The 16473-nt window shown below is 36.9% G+C and overlaps 1 long non-coding RNA gene across 1 annotated transcript; it reads left to right on the top strand.

Annotated features, from left to right (window-relative positions):
• Positions 1–3452: 3452 nt before the first annotated feature.
• LOC123866392 lies at positions 3453–16239 on the top strand. Its single transcript, XR_006796181.1, has 3 exons — positions 3453–3518; positions 4338–4342; positions 16111–16239. It is a non-coding gene; the product is annotated as an uncharacterized LOC123866392 (long non-coding RNA).
• The last annotated feature ends 234 nt before the right edge of the window (positions 16240–16473 follow it).

Genomic DNA, 16473 nt, shown 5'->3' with positions numbered 1-16473 from the left:
TCAAAATCCCATCAGGACCAGTCCTGGCACAATTGTTAGTTAGTGGTAGTACCTTTTCACCCCCACTTTTTTTCATATTACATCCGTTAGGTCAATTTTTTTCGTATAAAATGTAGCCTATGTTACCCGGATCTTTACGACAAATCGATTTACACCTCATTCATCAAAATCAGCCCAGTAGTTTCGGCGCTACGGTGGAACACACAGAATCTGGATACAAACACACACACATACATATACAGACTGCTAAAATCATAACTCTTCCTTTAGGCTTTGCCGCAATGGGGTAAAAAACAGGCTGAATTGAGAACCACCTTCTTTTTGGAAGTTGGTTAAAAATTAAAAAAGGAGCAAGCAACAGACCATTTAGACTATTTACTTTTCCAGACGTTTTAGATACTATCTCATTCAGCGTTTATGTCATCCAACTATGTAATTTGACGTCTGGCTAATGAGGTGTTCTAATCATACAGACTATTCACAATTCCAGACGTTTTGCTACTTGTGCATTCTGTTTTTATGGCGTACAGCTAAGTTGACTCTCTGCTGACTGGGTAATCTGCTTTGATGTCATCTAGCTGAATTGTCTATTGGCTTACTAGGCACTTTGCTTTCATGTCAGTCAACGTAAAATTGTCTTTTAGCGAAAAGGTAATGACCTCTTTTTCTGGATGCCTAATGATAGGCATCCAGAAAAAGAGCTCAGCTTCTGAATTAGAGAAAATAATTACTACAAATTTAAAATTTGAATCAATGGCCCGAATCTGAATATAACAAAAAAGCTATAAAATATTTTAATCTCTGTCTTGACTTTGTTCAGTATCATATAAAAACATTTCTCCAGCGCTTTGACTTTGAACCTTAACGTAAACAGTTAAGTTAGCGTATTGAATGTGTACATACCTACTTATGCTCTTTTGGAATATTTCACCTAATTAGTTAACTTTTATGGTTATTAGCTCCGAGCGGGCCGGTTTGACTGTAACCATATTGAATAAACAAAAACAAGGATTATAAACAAAACAGCTTTTTATACAACACGAAATATATTATAATGTTATCCTGTTATGGCTGCAGGTGCATATAATCTCTTTCAGGTGTTTTTGCACGCCTAGCGCGTGTGATATTTTTTTACTGTAAACGTTTTGATAATATGAAAAAATAGGATTTTACGATCTCGGTAATTAGTGAAATGCAATAAATAGTTACTTGTGTAATGTCCGTGCTAACTATATTTTCATTGAATTTCAGTTGAGTGTAATTTCTATAATCTCAGCATCTATAATAGCAATAAGATATAGAAAATATAAGATTTACCTATAAATGTAAGTAATTAGGAATGACAGTATTATCATTATCAATAAGTGAAAATTTCAGAAACTTGGACTTGTCCATGCTATAATCTTTTATCCATGTGAAGTATCTTCTTTCAAGGCCAAATGTAATGGTCACCACAGTAATGACCAAAACTGGCAGATAGGGGTTTATAATGAGAACGTTAACGTAAAATAGACCTTAACCGCCTTGTTTTATAGCTCAAATTAATCCATTCATGTATAGCCAGTCAGACAGAACCAGAAATTAAAATCGGTGTAATTGAATTTAGGACCTTAAGTCAAGGTTATTTAGGCCCATTTTAATTTAATGTTACTGTGTGTGTGTGATCTCATTCTATGAAAGTTGGTGAAATGTTAAATCTCCTACTATAATAAGCATACAGGTTGAAAAAGACACCTATTAGCATGATTGTAAATAGATCTCATTCATTATTTCTCGTTGTTGACAAAACAATAAAAGTACATTATAATATTGTTGTTTTTTTTTTTATCAGTGACTGTTTACTAACTAATGATAGTAACTTGGCAACAGTGTGCATTAAAATCCATACTAATATTATAAATGCGAAAGTGTGTCTGTCTGTCTGCTACGTTTTCACGACCCAACCACAGAACCGATTTTAATGAAATTTGGTACAGACTTGGGATACATCCCGGAGAAGGACATAGGCTACTTTTTATCCCGGAAAAATGAAGAGTTCCTACGGGATTCAAAAAAACCGAAATCAACGCAGGCGAAGCCGCAGGGATCCTCTAGTAGTATATAAAACAATATTTAACTTGTACACATATTTTTATAGATACGCAATGTTATATATTACAATAAAGTAACCCAGCGAAGTCGAATGTAATCGATTCTGATGATACCTACAGATTAATTTTTTTAAATAAATTTTTAATTATTTCATAATAAATATTTTTTATCACTATAACTTTGAATTTTAAACTTATACATAACTTGACTTTTTACTCCATCGTAAACACTGAAGTGGGGTGACGTAATGATTAAATGCAGGAGCGATGTGAAAATAATAATCTACACTGTGGCGATGCGCAACCGGTTCAGGGGCGTCTAAGAGAGATGCCGATACAATGTGTATCGCCATCTCTAGATTTGAAATTATACCTGGAATATACCGTCCCCTTAAATAGCCACGGACGCTCAGGCGCGAGGCGTGTAGTACGTACTCTGTACGTTAAAAATGTTCGCCGTGATTCTTTAAATTGACATAACTTTTTTATTTATGAACCGATTGACATGAAATGAACACTAAATATTAAGTGAAGCTTACTACAATATATTAGTGAAAACCGTATCTAAATCGAATAAGCCTTTTCTGATATTAGCGTGCACAAACACACAGACAAACAGACAAACAGACAAAAAAAAATTAATTACAATTTCGGGTTCGGCATCGATATAATAACAACCCCTGCTATTTTTTTTTATATATTTCCATTGTACAGACACCACTTTTCTACAATTTTATTATATGTATAGATGATGAAAAGACGATCTTGTAAATCACTGTACCTATAGCAAATCTTCTATGCAAACAGTAAAAGTTCAAAAACGATTTAGTAAAAGCTTGTTTAACATTTTTCTTCAGTGAAAATCGAATAAAGATGTTTTCATCAGCCGTAGCACGACGCAAAAATGCGAAAAACGATTTTGGGAACAAGAGATTTCCTTCGGTAGGATTGATCCTTATAGGACCCAGGAAAGGATTTAAGAAGTGGAGCCATCCAGATTTTTGATGTAAATTTTGGGTTGGGGAGAGCGTCCAGTCTGATCGTCATACCAACATCAGTTAAGTTACGAGTATTAGGCCAAGTTTAGTATCATTTTAGGATAAATCAAGGATCCTGAAATTCATTTCAGTCATCATCATCATTTTGGTACCTACCATTCAGTAGAAAGTTAGCTAAAAACCACTATTATTTGATAAGTTTACACTTCTGTCGGCAAACCTCGCTGACTGCCAATTTTTTTCTCGGTACAAAGTCCATTGGATACTTAGATTGTGGAGGTCAAAATGTTTTTTTGGATTTTTGCTTCGATTCGCAGTCAGTGTGATTCGACCATTACAATAAATATACTTAAACTTATGAAAGGAAAAGCTGATTGACTGACTGACAAATCTATAAACGCACAGCGCAAACTACTGGACGGATCGGGCTGTTTGGCATGCAGATCACACTAATATTATAAAGCTGAAAGTTTGTGTGTATGTGTGTGTTTGTTACTCCTTCACGCAAAAACTAGGTACTGGACGGATTTGACTGAAATTTGGAATGGAGGTAGATATTATCCTGGATTAGCACATAGGCTACTTTTTATCACGGAAAATCAAAGAGTCCCCACGGGATTTTGGAAAACTTAAATCCACGCGGATGAAGTCGCGGGCATCTGCTAGTAGTTATTATGAAGCAAACATCCGCCAAGAAAAGATTTTTGAAAATTCGACTCATAAAGTTTGTAGTCCACGCGGATGAGCCAGTTAAGTTAGGTAAGTGTAGTTAAGTATAAAATACTGAGATAAGTTATGGTCCTTGCTCTAAGCCATAACTGTATTCTACAAGTTTATTATAAAAAGGCGCCTCGTGTGAAGCGTGCTGCGTGACGGGCATCCATCGTGGAAATTATGATTTTATCTAAATTACAAGAGCGCTGATTTTGTTAGCCAACCAATGGTGACTTGAATGAAAAAGCATGTTATTAAGTTATAAGTAGACTATAAAATTGTTGCAACGCCCTTAATATTTTATTGTTTCTTCTTCGTAGCTACATCAAATTACTCAATAAAGAAATTTTTATAGGTGGGTATGGGTAACAGGAAAACTATATGTACCCACATAGGTCTTCTCGCTTACATTAATACCGTGGTAATTTCAGATGGTTCAACAAAGAAGAGTATAGGTACCTTTACCTACGTCGATGGTTATTAAAATTGATTACAATCAGTTCAATTAATAATTTTACTTACACTTTATTTTAAGTAAATGTTTAAAAATATTTAGGTATAGGTAAGTACTTTAAAAGTAGAGTTAGACTAGCTTCGATTTTCTATTTTTCTAGCCATATCTAATTAAGTACTATACAAATATCATGCCCGCGTGGAATGGTGCCAAGAATACTGGCTGCAATTCCGCGCTGGACAGCTAGGCTGATCTTCTTCTACTACCTAGCTAGTTTCTAGGATAAAGATTTGAAGACAAAACTCTACTTAGGCACAATAAAATAAACGGTGTGAATCCCAAGTTAGTTATTTATTTGTACGTTTGCGTGCTCGTCCAGCTTGATGAATATTCATAGTCTTTATAATGATCTCGTTCGTTTGATTACATCTGTGGTCAATCAACAAATCGGCTGAATGTAGGGCTTCACGCCCAGCGAACGGCTTAAATGCTCCTTTGCATTCGCCTGCGCTAATGGTTCTTTTGCGGTTGTGTGAATGGTTAGCCTTATTTCCCGAGCGCGGTCACGCTAGCGTCAATCACGGCGTTACTGTGCAGATTAGAAAAGAGCAAGAAAAGAAAAAGTGTTTTTTTCGTGCCACAGAAATCTATACTAATAAATAAAATTGAAGTGTCGTGTCTGTTACAACGGGCTAATCTTTGGAATGGCTAAACCTATTTTGACGGGACTTTCACACACAAGTAGAAGATTAACATAGGCTATATAATATAGACTAACATAGGCTATAGTATTCGACCATAAACATCAGAACATTGAAAATCAAACATAAATTGAACAATCATGTTTCAGTATATAATTATTATTTATATAGCGTTCCCGTTATTGAAGTAGGTAGCTATTAATCCTTTGTTTAGATTTTAAGTTGGTATTTACGTACATTTTCAGCTCATTCAACAGGAGACTGTACTGATATAATAGGAATATACCTAATGGGAGATAGAAGTAGGTAATTTGTTACGATATTTTGTCAAAATGTTAGACAAATACCTACCCGGGTACGACCGGACTGATCTACGCTTAGTGCCTTTCGATTTGATTGGCTTTATCTCAGAATTTCTACGGGAACTCAGGGATGAAAACTATGCAGATAAACTTAGAAAGTAAAACATTATCTGATTACAAAAGTTCATGCTAATCATTAGAACTGTTCCGAGATACTTTGCAATCCCTGAATTTCCTCTGAGAAGCGTTTTTTGGCCATAGTCTACCACGCTGGCCAAGAGTGGATTAGCAGACTTCACACACTTTGCAGTACATTATGAACAACTCTCAAGCATGCAGGTTTCCTCGCGAATCACGATGTTTTTCTTTACTATTAAATGAAGCATCATTCCAAAAAGTTAGAGATGCGTGGCTGAGATCGATCCCGACTAGGAGGTCGACATTTAAAATATTGGACACTGCTTTGGTTAGTTTTCTAATAAATACTTATAGTTAATTAACTTAGTAGGTAGGTCTAATTCCATGCTAAAAGTTATAGATTAACAAAGTCAGAGTCAAAATTGAATATCACCACTATTATAGAAGCAATATAAAATATTTTCAAAGCAAGATCATCCCAATTCGCTTCGATCAAAGGTGCGAATACGATAGGCGACATAGCGGGGCACATTCTTTAGAACTATCGCCTTTATATCATAGGTAATAAGGCTTTTTGGTAGTAATATCTTAGACTGTTGTCTAGTGTACAAAGCTAGCGTTTCTATCATAGAATCAATTCGTTGCGAAGTCGTCGCGCCGCGGTTAAGTTCGTTCAACTCATGGTTCAAGTCAACCATGCCTAGGGTTTTTTGTTTCATTGCCGAGATTCATGCCGTTTTATTCTCTAAAAGTCTAGAACGTTGCATTCATCGTTGTTTTCGCCGTCGATGATATTGGATGTCTGGAGTTGTTTGAGTTCGTTGGTGCGACACTGCTGTCATACAGGTCACTGGTATTATATACTTACCATATATATAGCAAAGAAACTATCCCTAACATAGACCAACGACAAAATAACAAACTACTGCGCCTGGACAGAGGTAAACTTGGAAAGTGGTGGGTCTCATAACAGGGCATAACCCACTAGAAAACACCTTTTCGTAATAGGTGTCACCAATAGTCCTCTGTGCAGGGCCTGCATGGAGGTCGATGAAACACCGATGCACGTGCTCCTAGAGTGCACGGGCGTGACAGAACAACGAAAGCGCCATTTGGGATCCCTAACCTCATTTCACGAAGTCCTCGGCAGCCTGGGCGGTCTACTCGATTTCTGGTGCGAGCTTGGATGGCTGAAGTGAAGACTTCGGCGGGAAGAAAGAAAGAAGAAGGTTACTGGTTTATTTTAAAATTGTTTTACCGTAACAAACTCATCGAGAAACTCGCGTATCTCAGGAAGAATTCTAAGACTACCTAAATCTATATCTACCAGTAGGTATATTGTGTGATGAGGGAAACGTAGATATTAGGGAGAGAACGGCTGCGTTTTACAGATTACGCTAAGAGAGCCATGGTTGGTTTCAATATACCTAAGGCACAAGGATTGAAAGGAATTAGCTTCCTTTGACAGGGACAGGTGAAGAGAAGGTTTAGGAGAGCTGTAGGAGAGCTGCTCCTACTGTCTTCACTTTTGAACGTCTTTCTACGGTTTGCTTACCTTATTTTGTAAAGCTTTGTCCATTATTTTCTTCTGAGTAAACTCTGTACCTTCTTACTCTTTAGATGGTCATACTTAAACCTATGAAATGCTTTGCTACTTGTTTTGTTATTTTTTATTTTTGTGACCTAAATTGATAGAGATATTTATTTCGATTGCAGAGAGTGCATCGCGATTATGATGGGTGACTGATTGAAAGTATTGATTGCTCATGGTTGAAGGCTTTGATTCTCTTGTAAAGCTGTTCGACTCGCTAAGCTTATTATGAACTTACTGCAGTCTTTTCATCGACAAAGCTCTGTAATAGCCGAAATGAAGCGTTTTGCACTGGTTGAGCTTGGACTGTAAAAGCGGTATCAGAAATAACATCCTTTTCAGACTATTTTAATAGCCTCTACGCACGTCTATTGCGTATCTTTGAGCACATATTATTATTATACTTATTATTTAGTTGTATTTGTATACCGTGGTATTCTGAACTTAATAGTGGAACTAGATTAGGGTACAGCACCATACTTAATCAGCTTTGTTAAATATTATAAAATTATATAAATATAAGTAGCTAGTCATATTTTTTGTTGTATGATTTATTAGGTAAACCTACTGGCCACATCCATATTTAGGACCAATTTATGCATAATATAGTAAATCTTGTTGCTCTTTTCAATTGTTCAATATTATTGTAAATTGAACAATTGAAAAGAGCAACCGCCGAGTTTCTTGCTGGTTCTTCTCGGTAGGAACGGCATTCCGAACCAGTGGTAAATTATTTGACGACTCAAAAGCACTTGTAAAAGTTTATTTGAATAAAAATCTATTCTATTCTATTCTATTCTATTCTAAAGTTACACGTATAGCAACCTGAATTTTAGGCACTCGGCCGAGCTTTGAACAATAGACGGGTTTTCCTGGCAGGGGTTTTTGGCTTCTCATATATTATTCTATTTATTATTTAAAGTTATTTGCATAAAAAGCTAGCTACCGATTGAGTGCACTTAACTATCGCTACACCCAAGTGGCTAGTACCGGTTCCAGTTGCTAAACTAAAATTAGAAATTGCATTATCATATCACACACACACGAACACAATGAAACCAATAAAGAATTTAAGTACTTTATAAAGTCACGTCTAAACTAATGCAACTTTGCGTGGCAAACTAGAAAAAATATGTCGTCAAGAACCATAGCAATGTCGGTATTGCAAAACTCTAAAATTACTTTTTGCTATATTTAGATACCTACTACAATATGAAAATATCTTCTCTTAATCACTTCTTATGTGATTTTTATTTTTTTATTTTTTACTAAGATACAAGCTAGGCCTTGATTGTAATCTCACCTAGTGGTAAGTGATGCTGCAGTTTTAGATTTTTTGATTTAGTCAGGGTAGCACAAATTATTCGAAACATTATCTGTGGAAAGATCTGAGGTGATGTGGTCACATTTGTAGAACACTATCTCTTCTACTCTCGTGCGTCTCATCACCGAATACGAATTTTATACAGCTTTAATATGAGCGTAACATGCAGCGTTCAACACTCGATGCAATTTTTTATAAGCGTGTACCATAGATTAAGGATAAGGATTGGTCTCCGCAACGCGTCGGAGCGTAGCGGAGAAAGGTGTGGACGCAGCTTTAGAGTTGGTATGCCTAGTTGACACCACCTGCCTTTTATTTTATTGGTAAAAAAACCAACTAACCCTAATCGGTTGTCTGGAAGAAATCGCTAGTTAATTACGTAAATAAGGCCACCTAATTAAATTTAATTGATCGTTTCTAGTCTATTTTTACCCGACTGCGGCAAAGCCAAAAGGAAGGGTTATGATTTTAACAGTATATGTATGTATGTGGGTATGTATACGTATTGTATGTGGGTATGTATGTTTCTAGTTTCTACCCAGATTCTGTGAGTTCCACCGTAGCGCCTAAACTACTAGGCCGATTTTGATGAATCGGTTCGTCGTAAAAATCCGGGTGATATAGGTTACACTTTATATGAAAAAAATGACGTAACGGATGTTACATGAAAAAAAGTGGGGGTCTCCAAAAATTTTTTTTGCTATTGTATCGAGTGGGATGTCAAATAAAAGCTGAAAAAATTCGGAGTTTCCTAAATGTAAATGTACTACAACATTAAAATATACCAAGCGACAGAAAAACAATTTTACTATAATATTTCAGCGTTTATTAAGACGATCGCAGTCGGGTTTTAGTTTTCAACTTTATCTTGTTTATCTAGAGTTCTACACAAGGAATCCTTATAGTTTCATCCAGTCTGTATGACCGTCTGTCTGTATTCACAGCCATTTAAAAATAACTATAAAAGCCGTAAGGTTTTTCAACATGATTCAACTTATTAATCCATTTACGAAGTTAAACTTTCTTGTCCGCAACAAATGCTACAGCCTATTCACTATCGGGATTCGGTAAATGATTATTATGTGGGCGGTGGCAAAATATGTTCGCGCTAGGCCGAATGGTTGGCGCGAATATGGTTTTTTTAAATCCCGCGGGAATTCTTTGTTTTTCCGGGATATATCTGATACATATCACAAGAAGGACTATTCGCTGACATAGAACGTCACATCTGCCGGTCGGCTGATTAGCCAAATTTATTTTCAAAATTCGCGAAACATCCCGAATAGTGTCTCGAGTTTGATTTCCCGAATGCTGCACTATCGTATCCCGAGCCCCGAACTGCAGTCATATATGCCGAAGTGAAGCTGTACCATTAGAGTATAACAGTTCATCAATAATGTCGGCTGATGATGTCATCACGATCGACATTATTGATGCGGCGTCGGGCATCACGCGGGAATGTCAGGCGTGTCGCGTGCGTGATCTATGAGTGATGGAACCGTCATTACACCGGGAATGGGCTGGGAATGTGATGTCAGATTATATTGATGGATGATTCGGAACATAGCTCGAACGCTACTGTAGGTTGCACCTGCTAATTTATACGATTATTTATCAAATACATGCTTTAATCCATATTAATGGTATGCGAAAGTTACTCTATCTGTGTATCTGTTTGTTACCTTTTCACGATTCATCCGCTTTTAATAATATCGACATTTGGTACAGAGATAGTTTGCATCCTGAGGCTATTGCAAGATCGTTTATGGAAATTCCTACAAGAAACTAATGTCTAGAAGTGAACGTCTATTGATTGATAACGACAATGATAGAGACTACAGTATCATTAAACTCAAAATTCTAGCTTTTAGTTCTGATTAACTATTAATAAACTGCAAATCTTCTTGCAGCACTATACGCTTCTTTTTTTCGTGAGGAAAATCCGTCATGGATACTGCCAACCACGGGGGAACACAGTGGTTATGTCGGACTCTTACCGACTAAAAACCTCTCAAAGTTCCATCCCACAATAATAACACGATAACGGAGCACAAGGGACTGACAGTACCTCCTTATTCCGCCAGCGGATGTCCTCCGTAGCAGACCAACCACTGGGACACTACGTGCCCCCAAACTCCTTTAGAACCAGAACCTGGATACCTGGATGGTTTAGAACCTGGTTTGTGCCAGAACCACAGCACGTCAACCATCTCGAGGATCACACTGTGAACGACGGACCGCCCCGTGTCCATCATCTATCTACAAGTCCTTCTGAGGGTTAGGGATGGCGAGTAGGGCAATTCCCTTTCCACGTACCCCATCCTCAACATAGCTGCTAACCAGCTGTAGGTTGCTAAAAGAAAATTGGTAATGGATTGTATTTATTAAATATAGTTTCGAAATTATTGATGACCGTCCATCACGAAACGGGTGCGCTGATGTATGAATGATGGGATATAAGCCGTTATATCGGAGATGGCTGATGGCAGATTATGTTGATTGATGAACTGAGTCTGCTCATTCAATGGTGCTTATACTTACTAAATGCTACTTGTGAAGCTTTGCACCTGTTAATAGATACTTAATGGATGTTTAGTTCTTATTATCATCAAAGGTGTTATTAATGTGTGTTCGTGGTGTAAGAGTGGGAGTGAATCTAAATGACTTTTAGACAACGTATATGAAATGTAGTGGAACCGTGGATCATGGTCGGCTTATAAGCATTTAACTTTATGCATGAAGATTTTCTCTAAAAGCTAGACCACTATTAAAAAGAATTTTCAGGGATTCCATCCTAGCAACGTAAGGGAGGTAGGTAACAACTAGTGTCTTATTAAGACAAAGGGATGGGTTTGGCGTATTATACCTAAATCTCAATTCTTTTTCCGAGATATGCCAAAGCTCTTTCATTAGGATTTTTATACCTACTGACCTGAGTAGACAACCAATAGGTATGGTCAGTATTCAATAAGTGATTATCTGAATTTTCTCCTAATAAGTGCATTTCGTCATTGCAATATCGGTGTCCAGCGCAGATTAGATCGCGAGATTGGTTTACGTGCTCTCGCCGTGGGATCCCAGTAATTTGTTTCCTCTCGAATGTACTCAAATGGCTTCTGTACTGAAATGGAAATTAAAAGATATCGCTTTAATTCAAAAGAATGCACAAAATTTCATAAAGTTTTTTAAATATAATATAGCACCTAAGTAACTACTTAGTATCTAGGCGAATAAGTGAGTCAAACTGGAGAAGACTGGATAAGTAAAGTAGTCAACGCAACCTTCAGAAATATGGTGAGTAATGAGTACTGAGTAGAGACCTCCAACCAAACCGTAGTTGTATGGGCGAAACGCGGGAGGACGCCGGTTCGGTTATATCTTGCTCTCGGCGTTTGCCCCGAGGCCTTGTCTATATAATGTCACTCTCCCCTTTAAAAGGAGAGTGACACATATGGAAAAAGAAGAGAGTAGAGACCCGCCTAAAAAAGCAAGTACTAAGCAAGCATCGAAAAATGATTGTTAACTTTATAAATTTAAATTTTTAATGTAACTATCTACGCCACATGTCCCTGTTTTATAATGAGTCAATGAATTTCAAATTATCACATGAACCAACTTGGTTTTCGTTAGACGATCATTAAAATATCTAGCGGTCAGAAGGTATAATAATAATAAGTATTTGAACAGATATGACAAAGTTTGGTATTTCGTATTAACATCGTCAGCCTTCGCCACCCTTTCACCTTCGTTGATGTTTAACTAATTTTAGCTAAGCCGATAGGCGTTTCAAAGGTTGTGTTGGTCCAATTTTATCAGCCACAACCATATTGGAATGTCTGTTAATATCACTTGATTGAGATGTTCACAGATTGAGTGGTCTATCGAGATCACGGGATAAGGTGTTGTTACGAACGTCGCGTCGGTTTTATCGCCTTTGAACACTATTATTTGATGGGAGATTCCCGCTACTTCATCGCCGATTGATGTACACGGATTCCTTTGGCGATTGGATTAGCTCAACAAGGGGTGCCACAAGACAGTCTTATGCTTCTTTTAATTTAGTCAGTTAAAATAACACTGTATCATTTGGAACATTATCTGTAGGAGGATTCGAGTGTACAAATAGCTGGGCATTCAGAGTTCAGACACGGATTGAACTAAAAATCCACTATTATCTAATGTAAAGGAAGTAATCACTACTTTCAAACATGAGGATTAATACGAATCCTAATTTTATACGTAAACTGACGTAAAAATATTAAAATCCAACATACATTTAGTAGTTATGCTGACTCTGCATTCAAAATAGTACCTAGATCCTAGAGACATTTTCAACGGTAGGTAAGCTTGATATTTGAAAAATAGGATCAAAATACTAATTACAGCTTATATTTGAACTAAACCGTGAAGTATAACATGATTTTAAAACCTATATGATATTATATACCATAGAAATAATAATAAATTATAGTATGGTAGCTCCAATGACTCCTATACAAAATATACACAGAATTTCAACATAGCATGAACATAATAATTATGTAGAGTCAATCAAAATGCTTGCCGAAAAACTCATGATTTTAATCAATAAATGACGGTAGCTTTCCAATGCTTTTTACGGTATAAACTGTTGTTCAAACATAACCTGTAAAAACTTCCAAAAGAGTTTAAAAAGTTTATGGAAGTTCGAAAGCACAAAAAGTATCAATTTCTTGAAGAAGGTTTTTTCTTTAAATTGACTGGACCGAAACTCAATTACGCAAGTGACTCAAATGTTAACAGCTGAACGAGGTAATTTCTCTTTCCTATTCGATAACAGTCATAAAAAGTGTGTTGCTGAGCACTAAGTGAGGATCTCAGGGAAAGAGAAAGAGCAAGAATAGTAGGTCCCCTGAATTCAGGGTGGAAAACTGTACATTAGATGGATGATACGCATAAGAATACATAGATAATAGCTTTCAGCATCAGTAGACCATCATCACTTGACGATACAAAAGCCAAGTTTGGAAAATATTTGAATAGAAAACTTTCCTTTTTTTATTTCAGAGCTTTCGATCTATCTTTCTTCATGACGGATTGGTATTGAAATTAAAATCAACTTTCCGAACTTTAAATTTTCTATCTATGTGGTCTTGGCTACACTTTAAGCGATTTTAAAGGACTTACGCGTTACGAGAATTAAATTTTTTTTCAAATTCAAAATATTTTTTTCAATTAAACTCTACAAGTGCTTTTGAATCGTCAAAATAATCTACCTCTGGTTCGGAATTCCGTTCCTACCGAGAATACCCAGCAAGAAACTCGGTGGTTGCTCTTTTCAAGTGTTCACACTGAAACACATGAAAAGAGCACTTCAAAAGAAAAGGCTACGATTTTCAGTTACTTTCTTATTTAATGCTGGAAGTCCCACTGAAAAACGTTCCAGTTTGGTTTAAACAAAGTCGGAGTCTATACTTAGAAATCAATTAAAAATTGTTTCTCAAATCAAGATTTTGTGATTTTTTCCTACCACGAATTAAACGCATCGTTTCATTAAAACACTTTGTCCACTTTCATAAATAAGTGTATTACATACGATGTTGGTTAAGTCATCGACCCAGTCCACCAGCCTGCTAGCTTATTGGATGACCGAAGCTTCGCTGGGGCGTTGCTCTTGGTCATATAATTCGGTCACGGTGTTGCGCCGCCTATTGTCTTACACCTAGCGGGGGGCTTGTCGGCTTGAAATATATATATGACTTGTTTTTAAACAGGAAAAATTACTTCAGGTTTTGTTTACGAAAAATCGGGAAACTGGGGTTCTTTGAATTCAGAAAAATCGTGTTTTACGCGAATGAAGAATAGATAGGTAAGTATTTCGTCCTTTTTAGGGTTCCGTATCTCAAAAGGAAAAACGGAACCCTTATAGGATCACTTTGTTGTCCGTCTGTCTATGTGTCTGTCCGTCGTGTCTGTCAAGAAACCTATAGGGTACTTCCCGTTGACCTAGAATTTAGAATTTGGTAAGTAGGTAGGTCTTATAGCACAAGTACAGGAAATATATGTTGGAAAAAATATCTGACTACGGAACCCTCAGTGCGCGAGTCTGACTCGCACTTGGCCGGTTTTTTATGTTTTCTTTACATTTTTATTGTTTTCCATGTCTCCGAAATAAAATTGTTTAAAATTACGCAATCCTAAACCAAGTTTGCTTTACTTTCTTTTTCTTTCATCTGTGGGATACCTAGCCTACTTATAAAATTCTTTTTGAGCTTTTATACGTGTATGTCTATCTGTACACGACAGCCCTGTAAATAATACTTAAACGATTGTCTATACTCCATAGCCCGGAGCGATGCGGTGCGTAAATGACATTCTTGAGAAGGTGTTTTTTGGTCGCGACTTCAAGCGGAACGGATGCGAGGTATTCCATCTGGAGCGTTCCGTTGTGGACACCATAAAGAAACTAATGAACAACGAGTGAAGGCATCTGAATGAACGACGCTCGTGCTTCTAGTATTCGTTCGGTCAATGAATTGTGAAGAATTTTAATTTCTTTATAATCTGTGTCCTGTTTCCGGCTCCGAGGGTATAGAGTTTTATTTTATCGATTTGTTGGGGTTTTTATAAATGGTTTTCTCGTTCTTTTACATTACGGTAAGGTGGTAATCTCTTCAATTTTGTCTTTAGTCACATCTGATGATAAGTAAGTGGGCATAAGTTTCAGTGCTCTGGTAGGTATGACTTATTAATATTTGGCTATCGCATGATACAGGAAAGGATGCTTAGATTGCTATACCGAATATCGCAGAAACTACTTAGTTATAATCACTTTACTATTCTGTGCTTCTGATCCTGAAAATAACCCTAGGATTTTTAGACTCCATACTAGACGGCTCAAATTATTTAAGGGCTGCAACCCGTTTTTACTTAAAATTATGTCTAGTGTCATACTAATTTCGACACCTTAGAAATAGAACACGACTTTTGTTTATAATAGTTCTTCTCTGGCTATTAATTTAGTTAAATCAGAAAAGCAGATATTATTTAGTTAATTTTAACGAATTATTGGAATGTCCTCTTAGTTTTTGAAATGTAAAGCCTTCCCAGGTCCTCAAATATTTCCGTACCGTGGGAAGGGCCGGCGCTGGGTTTTCAGGGCAGCGGGCAATTAATAGCCGTCCACCGTTTGGTTTTATTTCGTTGTTGACCGCTGGTTGACACCGCGCCGCTCGACGCTTGAGTAAATTACCACGCTTTGCTCATTTACGTGTGAAATCACCTCCGTTATGATTGGTGAGCGAGTAAATTACTTGGAAAAAGAATCAGAACTCGCTTAAGGTGAGTTCTGTAGCCATGCCTATCATGAGACCACCTACATCTTAAATATCTATCTATACATATAATAAAATTGTAGAAAAGTGGTGTCTGTACAATGGAAATATATAAAAAAAGTAGCAGGGGTTGTTATTATATCGATGCTGAACCCGAAATTGTAATTAATTTTTTTTTGTCTGTTTGTCTGTTTGTCTGTGTGTTTGTGCACGCTAATATCAGAAACGGCTTATTCGATTTAGATACGGTTTTCACTAATTGTAGTAAGCTTCACTTAACATTTAGTGTTTATTTCAAGTCAATCGGTTCATAAATTTTTAACGTACAGAGTATATGCTGCCCGAAAAGTCACTATTCCACGCGAACGAAGTCGCGGGCACAGCTAGTAATAAATATAAAAGGAAAGGCTGACAGATTACTGACTGAACTGATTTATCAACGCGCAGCTAAAACTACTGGACTACTTGACGGATCGGGCTGATAGTTGGCATGCAGATAGCTATTATGGCGCACACATCCGCTGAGAAAGGACTTTCGAAAATTCAACCCCTAAGGGAGCAAAATAGAGATTTGAAATTTGTGTAATTCACATGTGGGCAAAGATGCGGGCATAAGCTAGGTACTTTTTATTGTCATTGCCATATCACATTGTCTATATGAAGTTACATAGTTGTGTATTTCAGCTCAATCTGTTGGCGGGAACTGGTCTTTTAGTTGCAAAATAATAACACGGCAAGCTTAAAATAAAAGCTTAAAGAGTAGCAATAAAAGCTCATAAGAATACCTCAAACTAAATTGATTAATTTATATACCGCCCGAGGATGATGCCCGCGACTCCACCTTTTTG

Source organism: Maniola jurtina, chromosome 1 (assembly GCF_905333055.1).
Source record: "Maniola jurtina chromosome 1, ilManJurt1.1, whole genome shotgun sequence".
NCBI lineage: Eukaryota > Metazoa > Arthropoda > Insecta > Lepidoptera > Nymphalidae > Maniola > Maniola jurtina.
Note: the sequence above shows the minus strand (reverse complement) of the source record. Positions and strands in the feature narration are given on the sequence as shown.